Genomic DNA, 12,230 nt, shown 5'->3' with positions numbered 1-12,230 from the left:
TGGACCATATGAGCTAATGCAAGTATAATAGGGATGGCTATTTGGGGACAGTATGGACAAGAAATATGAAAAGAGGCGCAACAATCTGTGCCCATCCAAACCGATAAGGGGTTGTCACTTTGCGAACTGAAAACCAGCACCTGATAGGTGTTTGTTTCCATTTCACAGATGGGAAGGGTGAGGAGAAGAGAGGTCTGGTCACTGCCCCAAGGTCACCTTGAAGTTAAGGCTCAGTCTGGTGCCTGTGAGCCAGATCTTCTGATATTCTGCCCAATCGCTTTTTGTTACACCAGGATCTTTCAAGAGAAAGGGAAAGAAGACTGTTCCTACAAATGCCCACATCATCCAGGGGTTGCTGGCTCTGAGATTTCTGCCTGTCCAAAAGCTCTACTTACAGTCAAAATAACCCAGGGAATGTGCCCCCATATCTGGCTGACTCTGGCTTCTGCAAAGATGGCAAATCAGCGACATTTGGCATCTCTGTGCGGGTGGTGCTGTTGCGGGATTGGTGTTCAGATCAGGATCGTGGCGTTGGTTTGATATACTCCATATCTCGGGGGCCTCTGGTATTCAAAGGGCCTGTTAATGAGCACGTTAGCATCATTGGACGACAAATGAGACATGCATCGCTTGGGCTTCTGTGCTGCTTTTACTTGTAAATGCTCCCTGCCTTGCTTTAGTCCCAGAGCATCTGTTGTCAGAGAAGAAAGCTGGAGGGGTGGGGAGAAAAATAGAGCATCAAAAGGCAAAGGACGTTGCTGATGGACTGAAAGTGCAACCAGGTTCACCAGTAGGGGTGCGGGGGTATGTCTCTAGAGACCTGTAAGCTCCCCAAGGTCCCCACCGCTGCCCCCACCACACGCAGGCATGCGAAGGTTGGAGACCCAAAGCCACCTCAGTCACGGCCCCATCCTGGCTGTTTGTTCCATCTGAGTCAGAGCATTGCAAGTTCCAGGTAGGGGTGGGAGGGTTGGAAGTGGAAAGTCCCCACCATGTAATAGGACGCCTGTGCCCTTCTTTCTCCACCTCTCCTCCAAAATCCACCTGCCTTTCCAAATCCCAAGCGAGTGCCTTCTAATAATGTGCAGACGTTTCTGTAACTGCCTCCAGCTTAGGTCAGGAATGGGTAAGCCGGACCCAACTCCAGCCTGCTGCCTGTTTTTGCATGGCTGGCAAGCTACGAATGGTTTTTGCAGTTTTAAATGGTTATGTTGGAGAACTCGGTTTTGCCTCTTGGTCCACAAAGCCTAAAATATTTACTATCTATTTGCCCTTTACAAACTTTTTCAATCCCTGATGTAAGTTATTTACTAAGTCATGGTATCTGCCATCGAAACGTCTCTCAAATCCATCCATGCATTCGTTCCTGCGGGAGAGTTACTTAAGCTTTCTAAACCTTGGTTTCTCAGCTGTAACTAGAGAGAAATAATCATACCAATAAGATAAAATTCATATGAGAATTAAATGAAATGATGCAATGGAGGCTTTTAGCATATTTCTTAGCAAATGCTAGGTATCGCTATAACTATTACTGGAAAATAGGTGTACAGTGCAGGCACACAAGCCCAAATATATACATTGCATTGCATGTATCAAATGCATCCACGTATGTGTTTGCCTGCAGGTACTGGGAGTTAGCGGGATACAGTTGAAAATGCAGCGGTGCTGGAGGAAGCCACTTTGGCTTTTGAAGGTTTGCTCTGACACTTGTGGCTGTGCAACCTTGAGCAAGTCACTTAAACCCTGAGCCTCATTTTCCTCTCTTGTAAAATGTGAATGATGAGGTCCAGCCGCTCTCATGGGGTTGTTACGGGCAATAAATAAGATGTTGCCATCAGAGCGCAACACATAGGAACTGTGCAATATATGTTAGCTATTTTGTACATACCCATTTGCACGCTGACGTTTTTGCAAACATCTGTACATGTACAGTTGAAAAGTCCTCCTCCAGCCGTTCTAGTAAAACATTCTAAATGCCCTGCATGGTGTTGGTCAGAGACCACTCTCGCAAGCTCGTCTCAGGGCCTGCCGCATCGCAGCCTCATTTCTCATCGGGACACATCCAGGGACCTTCCTGGTCTCTTGGAGATGGAGGCAGATGGAGAAAGACATCTTTTGCTTCAAGTGGTTTTGTGCTTTCTTTTCAAGATGCCCCCAGCTCAGAGAGTTGGTGTTGTCAGCTCCTCTCTGCTCCTTCTGGAATCCTATGCTCGGGGGGTGGGGGGGTGTCAGGGGTCAGAGGGCCCATCTGCTGCCCGAACCAACCGGTGACATCCCCGGCAGAGTTGGCGATTTTTGCTACAAGACTCGGGCGGGTGTTGGGGGCTCTGTCACCCAGAGCTCAGGGGACTTGCTCCATATGGTGCACCCCACCCCACCCCCTGTGTCCCCGCTGTCACTAGAGTGTGATCTCTCGTCTGAATTATTGAAAGGCCAGCAGGAGGATGCAAGCCTGGGGTCTGGGCACGGGAGGGAGGTTTGGAGGGAAAGATGCGTGCAGTTTGGGCACTGCTGGAGGGTCCGGGTCCTCTGCATGAATGCACATAATAGGGTAGTTGTGTGTGTGTTTGTGTGTGTGTGTGTTTCTTTGTGTATCTGCATGTGTTTTTGTCTCCATGGTTATGTTTGTGTGCATTGATGTGCATTCGTATGGCTGTCATTCATGCCTTAGTGTGATGTATTCCAGAGCTTCCTGAGAAACCACTGTGATCTCCAGGTCCTTAATCCCCATGAGGCCAAGGGCAGAGCCAGGCAGAAGAACGCGGAAGGTGAGAGCCATCGCCAGGCAGCCGGCTGGCGTGGGTTTGAATCCCAGTGCTGCCACTAGGCGATGACATAAGGTGACCTCCACTTTTCTCCTTGTAAGAAAGGGTCTCGTGAGGATTAAGTGTGTTTAACGTACAATGCTCCTAGATGAGGTCTCTATACATAAAAAATTTTCACTAACACTGATTCTCACGTGCTTTCCCCTGCCCCCCGAAGGAGGCTGCTTCTGTGTTCCCCACTCCCACTCCCCTCCCCCAGCCCAGAGTGCAGACGGACAGAGGTTTAGCAGTGAGGAGGAGGAGGAAATGCAGAGAGGCGGCAATGACCCGGCTAACCCAAAGTGTCTGGACCGTCGCACAGGTCACCCTCACGGAGAAGAGTTGTAGAACCCATCCAAACACCTCCCTCCACCCAGGAGACTGTATGTGTGGTGGTTCCGGATTTGGGGCAGACAGCTCTGACTTCAAGACCTGGTTGTAGAACTTTCTATGCACTTACAGCATGTTCGTCAGCCTCTCTGCATGTCAGCTTCCCCACCTGTAAAATGGGTGCAGTGATGCCTCTCGTGGCCAGGGGCTCCACTCAGCACAGAGTGAGCAGCTGTCACTGTGTGTTGTTATTACAAAGAGCTGAGCACCAAGGGAGGGACTGTACCTCCGAGGACGAGACAGCCGAGACAGGAAGACTGGGTGCTACAGTGACGCCGTCTCCATCTCTGCTTCTGTGCAGAGTTGGGCTTAGACCTGCGTCCTGGGCCAATTCCCTTGTGTCTCCCTCCGCCTCGCTCCTTCCTCCTCATCCTGCAAGGGTGAAGTTAGCACACCGCTGGGGTTAGCAGGACGTACAAACCGGATTAGATGTTAAATCAATTTGGCCTTCCTCCCCAGGGGCGGCGCGGGCAGGTTCCACATGAATAATGATTTGTCTGAGGCAGCAAACTGGATTATTTGATCAAAAAGGGGAAAAAACAACTCATGTTCATTTTTTAATAATGGCTTTTGCATCCAGTCTCCAAGCTTGGCGAAGAGAGGAGGGAGAGGGAGGGGGGTGGCGGTCGGGGAGGATGGGCTGGGAGAGAGACAGTAACAGAACACTCTCTCCTCTGACAGCTCCTGCTCCAACCTCAGACTAGAGCCGGGGCTGCCAGATCTGGCCCCCTGCTTGTCTGGTATGGCCTGCGGGCTCAGAACGGCTTTATGTGTACAAATCTTGGAATAAAAATCAAAAGAATAATATTTATCTCATAGTGCTTTGCAATATTTCATACCCTGCTCTACGTCTTTGCATTTATGATAGCTCGTTTAATCTTTACTGTGGAGAAGGTACGACAGTTCAATTTATAGATGAGGACACGGAAGCTTCTGGAACAGGGTTTCTCAAACTCGGCACCATCGACATTGGAGGCCGGATCATTTTTGCTTCTGGGGTGCTTTCCTGTGCATTGCTGGGGGTCAAATGGCTTTCCAGGTCTGTACCCACTAGATGCCTGGGACACTCCCACCCCCAAGTTGTGACAGCCAAAAATGTCTCCAGCCACATGCCCCTCAGGGGCAAAAAATCACCACTGGTTGGCATTCTCTGTTCTAGAATGTTAAAGTAAGTAAAGATCCTATAGCTAAGGACTAATTTAGCTGGAATTCAAACTCAGGGGTTCTTACCCCAGAGACTCCCTCCTAACTGAGTTCTTGGTTTGAGAAATTCTCCAACATGATGGGGGCAGCAGACAAGTGCCGAGAGAGAGAGACACCAGCACGCATTCTGGAAGGTTCCGTGAGGCAAAATCAGAGTGTCAGAGAAGCAAGGGAAGGCTTTGCAGAATGAGCCCAGGTTCCTACCGTGGTGGTAGGGGACATGACTTTGCACTCTATTTATGCCAAATGTCAACTCGCCCCAAAAGAATTCCATCTTTTCATAAGTAGATCTGTATTACAAAATTAATTGCATCCATTAGTATGATTAGTTGAAATTTTTCAATAAAACAATGGTGGACATTTTTTTTCTGTGTATAGGTATATATTAATAATATGCTCAGTTTTGCCTCTTTGCTCACAGTCAGATGTACAGAAAGTAAATCTAGCGATTTATAGAAAGTTTGCTGATTCATGGTACTTATTGCTAGGGGAACAATTGTGGAAACTATTTTTACATCCACAGACAGGGCTGTTTTATGAAGAGAAGCGATTGGTTGAGCACAGATTCTAGAGCCAGATAGCCTGGGTTCAAATCCCTGCCATATTCCTTTCCGGCTGTGTGACCTTGGACAAGTTACTTAACTTCTCTGTGCCTTATTTTCCTCATTTGTAAAGAATATCTACCTTAGCAAACTACTGAGAGTACAGTCACATAAATGACTTCATATACATGTAAAGCTCTCAGAACACCTGACTTACAGGAAGTGCTATTTAAACATTAACAGTTATTGGGAGTGTTGTTATTATCTTCTTCCTCCTCATTATTATAATCTTTTGAAAAGCCCAGTTGAGGTTCCTGCTACACAGTGCTGAGCCAGGCATGTGTCCATCTGCAGCTCTTTCTCATGCTGAATTCATCATTTTTCACTTTGCTTTCCCCAGCTCATGGTTTTGGGTTTTCTTCCTCTTGCAAATTTTTACCATCTTCTTGGGGGGGAGGGGCAGATGCTTTAGGAGCAAGAAATGGTAAATGTTTGATTGGCTTGGATAAAGGGATGCCACTGAGTTTAGATCTTCTCTTGGCTCCTGATGTATTTATGAAGTCCTGAATTTATTTTTCATAGGTTTGTTCAGAAATGTAAAAAGTGTAAAAACCTTAGCGGCCCCTCCTCACTTGATCTGGGCCCCTGACCTTGCTCCTTGGAGCCGTTCCGTTTTTTCCTGGTCATCAGAGAACCCTAGGAGTCTGAACTTTTTTCTTTTGTCCCCAAAACAAGGAGCTTTCTTAGAAAAAATCTCGAACTTATCTCTCCAAGGAGATATCTCTCTCTCTCTCTCTCTCTCTCTCTCTGGAAAACTGGGTTCAGCACCTCAGAGTGGGGTGTTTGGGTCTGGAAACATCAGAGAAACAAAGAAAGTGGAACTACTTAATAATCCATATCCTCATTAGCATTTATTGAGCACTTAGTACCTACCAACTGCTGTGTGAAATTCTTTGCGCATATTTCCTCATATTCTTTGCACAGTTTTACAGGTGAGGAGATCAAAGTTCAGAGAGGTGACATTTTAACTGGCTCAGATGATGAATTCATTTTTACCAAGCAGAAAATGCGACTGGACTTCCCAGAATAGGACACGCCACATTTGGAAGGCTCGGGGCCATCTGCAGCCAGACCTACTACGCACTGGAGCTCAGAGTGTCAGCGCAGCAAAAGGACCCAGCATCTAGATTTTGAGAAGGTATCACCTTTTTTCCCTGCATCGAGGGATGCCATTCTGTCCTCTCTTGAGAAAGTGTCAACTGAGGACCGAGGGGAGGAATTGTTTCTCGGGAAGCTGATGCTTTCAGAGAAGCGGGTCCAAGAGGCCGGGTGAGTGAAGAGGCAGGTCTGAGGATTAGGAAGTCGGAATCTCGCCCCCGGCCACTGTTCCATCAGACAGAGCCTTGAATCCCAGCCACCTCTCGCTTATGGGATTCCCATTATCCTCCCTGGATGCTTAACAGTTCTGGCAGCCTGCGCAGCCGGGAGCACCGGCCCAGGGAAGCCACAGAGCAGAGTCGGTTCTGCCAAAGAGCTACTTCCTCTTGCTCCCAGGTCCCGTTAGACCAGCCAACCAGCATCCTCACACGAGCAGACAGACGGTGACTTCTCCTCCCGCTCTTCCAGCCTGGCCTCCCAGAAACCTGGCGCTTAAGACATTTTTCCATCAAGCCTCTGCCCAAAGCCTTGACCAGCCCAAAGGGACTAGGTATTTTTCCTCTCGGGGGATTGGGGGGGGGGGTCTTCTTTCTCTGATTCTGTCCCCTTGCCTCCTACCCCCTAAATGCTAGCCTTGGTTCAATGACACGACTCTAACTCTCCGAGGCCAGATTCTTTTTTTCAGCAAAATCAGCCAAGGATTTTGTCGGCTAAGTGGGGAACATATTTCATCCTTGGTTCAGAAACGCCCGCTGAAGCCTGACAACCGACTGGATTCCGTGCGGGGAAAATCGTGCCCCACCTGATGGATTTGATCAAACACACACCGGACCCGAGAGTATCTCTTTCTGCCATTTGGGGATTAAGGTTTTCTACAGCTCTTTCACTCGCAGTGTCTCCATCTCGTCCAGGAGACGGCACCGCCCCATAAATCAGGCTGCGAGGGACAGGCAAGGTCATGAATCTCCTTAAACTTCACCCTTGTGCCCCCCTTCCCAACCAGCGCCACCTGGGCTGTGCTCATGCGGCTCTCAGGCAGTGACCCTGCAGAGGGAGCGTCCCAGGGGCAGTGAACTCATCCCTTCCCCCTGCTCAGATGGCCCTGCCACTTTTCTAGCCAGTGGTAGGAGAGAAGAGGGAGCTGGTATTTATTGAGCACCTACTTAGTGCTAGGCACAGTCAGGCACTTTGCATATGTCCCAGTGACCCTGCAAGTTGGATACTTCTCTCATTCCTCTTTTATAGATGAGGAACCTGGATTCAGAAAGCTAAAGTAATAATGTTAGAGCTGACCTTGGCATCCCAAAGTCTCACAAATTTAACCCTTCTGCTCGCTCGCTTGCTCCCTCCTTCCTTCCTTCCTTCATTTCTTCCTTTGCTGCTTGATTACTGAATGTCTTCCATGTGCAACAAACCACACTCAGAAAAGAGGCTACCTAATGAGAACAAGTCCAGCCTGGCCTCCACCCCCATGGAGCCCACATCCCAGCGAAGCTCCTGTGCTCAACACCCCCCTTCCTGTAGAGTTTGGTGATGCATGGTCTGGGTATAAAAATAATACTAATGATCATTATAATACACATAGTAAACTATAATAAATGAATGAGGAGGAGGAGGCTATATCTCTTGAGCAAAATGGAAATAATACCTATTTTATTGATGTTTAAACACCCATTTAAAAGTCTCTGGACACAGGATGCCTTATGATCAATGTCGTCTTCGATGTGAAGAGGTCAAGTTCCTTGTAGGATTGTTATGAGGATCTAACGAGTTCGTGTTTATACAATGCATAGTGTCTACTCTAGAAACACTTGTTGTTATTTTGTCCTGTTGACTTTTGGGGAGCTGAGGTCTTCCCAGGTGCTAAGACTGGGAGAAGGTCCTAGGAACTTTAATTTCTCATTCTTCCCTTTCAGCGTGGCTCGAGATAGACTTTGTGTCATTCCGGCATGATCTGTGTGATTCCGCCATCTCTCTCTGGCCTGGCTGATGTCGGAGGCCCCCAGACTGCTTCCCCAGGAGCGAGAGGCAATGCCCGTTGAGACCTGCTTCCCCAGAAGGCCACTCATGTGTGAGGACAGAGTTCTAGCCCTAATTCCCCATGCGACCTTGGGCGAGTCACATGGTGTCTATCGGCATTCCAGCAAGAAGCAGAAGGTATACTCAGGTCAGGAAAACCTGGGGAGAATTTGATGAAGGCCCAATTGTCAAGTCTGGGCAGGGTGCAGGGAAAATAGGAAAGGGCGGGGAAGGACCCCCACTGGGGGCTGGGAAGGAGGGTCCCTGACTGCACATCTGAGGAGTCAGAGGAGGGAGCAGGCACAAAACCTGGAGTCCGACGGCTGTGCCAGGCCACGAACTTTGCCGGAGGGACCAAAGGTCTTAGATAATCCCACAAGAGGGGAGCAGGGGACCCTGAACACACCAGACTTTCTCCTTTCCCCCAAAGATTTCCTCCACCCAACTTGCCAGTGCGTCTGGGCTTCCGACCTCCCTCCCTGATGTTAAAGTCAAAGTCAAACGCCCGACTATCAGTCTTATCTAATCCTATTAGCCTCAATAGAGTTTAGGCCCAGAAATCAATGGCCAAGTGAGACTGTGTTTGACAGAATCACCACCAAAGGGACATCTGAAATGTCACATTGAGCTGGGGACAGCCACAGCTTCTTGCCTGCCAGATCTGCCTCTTCTATCTCTCTTCTTTCCTCTCTTTCCCTTTGGCCTTTAAACAGATATATTCTCTCTCTCCTTCTCCTCTGTGAGTGTCTTCACAACTGACTATACAAACGGGGTACTAGAACTCTCACCCTCTTTCTCTGGCAGCTGTTTGCTGGCTGATTCTCCGGTTCCAGCTGTCCTGGACATTGTCGTCTCATAGTCAAGAGCGTGGACTTTGGCATCAGAGAAATTTCACTGTAAGAATCAAGTAAGATAATGCATGTAAAATACTCGACACGATTCCTGGCAAGCAGTGAGCACTCAGAGCAATTTTATTACTACTTTCCTAAATGTAATATACACTCTGTCTCTAGGGACTCACGCCCCAGTCGCTACTGAATCCTCAAACCTGGAGTTCCCAGACACTGGATTTTTCCACGAAAATAAATAAATGAATAAGGTAAAAGAATTATGATATCATAATTTTGAAAGTATAAAAGTAATTCTACTTTAACTATAACATTAAACATTACAAAATAAATATTAACACTTATCATACGCTAGATACAGGAATACAAAGACCCCAAAACCAAAAGACGTGGTTGCCATCTTCTTACAATATTCTAGAAGAGGAGGTAGACGAAGTTCAGGTTGCAAAAGTTGCTGTGAGAACAAACCCAGGGGAGAGAGTAATCCTACTCCTTCCTGGGAGAATCAAAGAAGCTTCACAAGGTCAAGGTGTTAGGTCTTAAGGATGACTAAGAGTTAAGAACTTACAGAGCAGACACGAGAACATTCCAGACGGGGAAATAGCATGCACAGAGCCAGAGGAGCTTTTTGACACGGTACTTACAGATCGGCCTCCTGGGGCCCAAAGGTGGGTGGGGAAGGGTGGAGAATGATCTGAGAGCATCATGGGTTCATGCCTTCACTCAAAACCCAAATATTTTTTTGAACAACTGCTATGCGCCCGGCACTGTTGTAAGTGTTGGGTGGAGGCAAAAGCGATGAACCAACCCGACAAAAACGCCCCACCCTCCCTCCTGCACCCACATTCCAGGTGGCAGAGACAGACAGAGTCACAGTCGGAGGGTGTAGTGAGCAGAACAGTAGACCCCAAAGATGTCCGTGTTCTAATCCCTGGAATCTGTGACCACGATAGGTTCCCTGGCAAAGGTGTGCTAAGGTTGCAGATGGGTTTTAGCTTGCTGAGCTGCTGCCCTCAAGTTTTGGGAGATTATTCTGGATTCTCTTTGTGGACCCAATGTAATCACGAAGGGCCTTAAAGTGGAAGAGGGAGGTAGGAAAAGAGAGTTGGAGGGAAGCGTGACCATGAAAGGGGGGTCAGAGAGACGCAAGGTTGCCTGCGTTGAAGATGGAAAACGTGGAGCCCAGCAGGGGGTGTGGCTCCCGGAAGCAGGGAAGCGCCAGGGGACACATCCTGCCCTAGAGCTTCCAGAGGGAACACAGCCCTGGCGACACCCTGATCTTACCCCGCTGAGACCCACGCTGGACTTCTGAACTACAGAACTGTAAGAAAATAAATTTGTGTTGGGTAAGCAATACACTTGTGCTGATTCGTTACGGCAGCAATGGAAAACAGGTGGTAATAAAGACAAATGGTCGGAAAAATACTGTCCAAAAGGGAGCTGGCTGGGTTCTGCCTGTGTATGGGAAGGGGGAGAATTCGGTGTTCCGTGTGGTTCAGTCTGGGAAAGGTCTGTCTGGAAGGTGACATGTGAACAGGTACCTGATGAAAGGGATGCAGAAATGCACGTTGCTATCTGGAGGAAGAGTCTTCCAGGGAGAGGGAACAGCAAGTACGATGGCCTGGAGGTGGGAGAGTGTGCCTGGTGTGTGTGAGGAACAGCAGGGAGCTGGATGTGGTGGGAACAGAAGGGGTGATAGGGAGAGTGCTAAGAGGAGATGCCAGGGCGCTAATGGGGCACCCAAATTGGGGAAGATTTTGACTTTCACTCTGATTGCAATGGAAGCCACTGGAAGGCTCTGTGCAGAGGAAAGACACTGGTGTGGGCAGTAGAGTTTGAGGCTGCTGCAGTCAAACGGGCAAGAGATACCCACGGCTTGCCCTGAATCAGCACAGCAGAGGTTACGAGGAAGTGGCCAGAACCATGTGGCCTCAGAATGATGGATGCCCAGGGGCCGAGGAGGAAAAGGGCAGGGATTTGAGATTTGATGAGAAAAATGTAGCTTAAATGCTTCGTGTTCTAAACAATTGAGCTAATCTCAAAACTTCCCTCAATTTATTTTCAGGGATGACTCAACACTTCTCCTCTCTCTCTCTCTAAACCCATCTAGGTTTTCAACCTGCAGCCTTTCTCGAGGTCTCGGAGGTTGGCTGCCTGCTGGGGAAAATTGTGCTTCCCGCACCAGCAGTTTGGAGTCCAAGCGGGCTGAGCAGGGGCAGCTGCTCCCTCTTGTCATCAGGTAGTAAAACAGGGAGCGGCTCGTGTATTTATAACTCTCCGGGCCTGCTCGTCAGCATCTTCCGAAGGACTCGGAGCTGTCTGCGCCCTACACTACGGGGAGTTGCATCAAGCAAATGCATTAAGGAGCAGCAGCAGGAGGCGAAGGTACCGCTGCTCGGGCTCCCTACCTCTCAATTATTTATTGCTCGTAATTTCCAGCAAATCGCCGGCTGTTTATTGGTGATCATTCATTATTGAAGCACTTCCTAGGGCCGGGGGCCAGGTTTTCGGGAGCTGGAGCTGGGACGTACTCTTGAAAGCTGTTAGACAAACCCCCGGGGACAACGGGGGTCTCCAGAGTGGCTGGTCATTCACCGAGGATACACCTTTTAATTGTTGGCTTTTGTGGGAGCCCGGGATTGGTCCGGATCCAGCATGTGGTTTACCATTGGTAATTGACAGGGCCCTGACGTTTTAGGAGTGTGTGTGTTAAGTTGCTGTATCTGCGGGGATGACTCTGGACCCCCGATGGTTGTGAGCCGTGTGCCATTCAGGAGAGCTTGGGGTACCATCCTTGGCCCGCATTCCATTGGGTTAGGCTGCTCCTTACAACACTCTCTGAGCCAATAATTTGGCAATCAAGTCGAAAGGCTGGCAATTATAAACCAATGCACTCACCAGAGGGTCTTTCTGTATCTTAGTAGCAAATACCGCTATCCATCAGAAACCTAGGGTTTCCCTTCTCTCTTGCTTTCTTCTTCCCATATGATCTATCCCAGCCTCTCCCAGCCCATGAGTGAATCCTTTTGTCTCTACCTTCATATCCCACCTTTGCCCACATCTCTGCCTTTCTACGCCCACTGCTTTCCTCTAAGCCATCGCCACCATGTGCCATTGGTCTCCTTGCTTCTACTCCTTTCTCCCTTTAATCCATCCTCTACCTGGCAGCCAGAGGTGTATTCTATACACCTAAATCGGATAACATTGCCCTCATGCTCAAAAATACTTGAGCGAATTTCCATTGCAATTGGCATAAACTCTTTTGC

The sequence above is a fragment of the Eulemur rufifrons genome, chromosome 21 (genome assembly GCF_041146395.1).
Source record: "Eulemur rufifrons isolate Redbay chromosome 21, OSU_ERuf_1, whole genome shotgun sequence".
In the NCBI taxonomy this organism is placed as follows: Eukaryota; Metazoa; Chordata; class Mammalia; order Primates; family Lemuridae; genus Eulemur; species Eulemur rufifrons.
Note: the sequence above shows the minus strand (reverse complement) of the source record.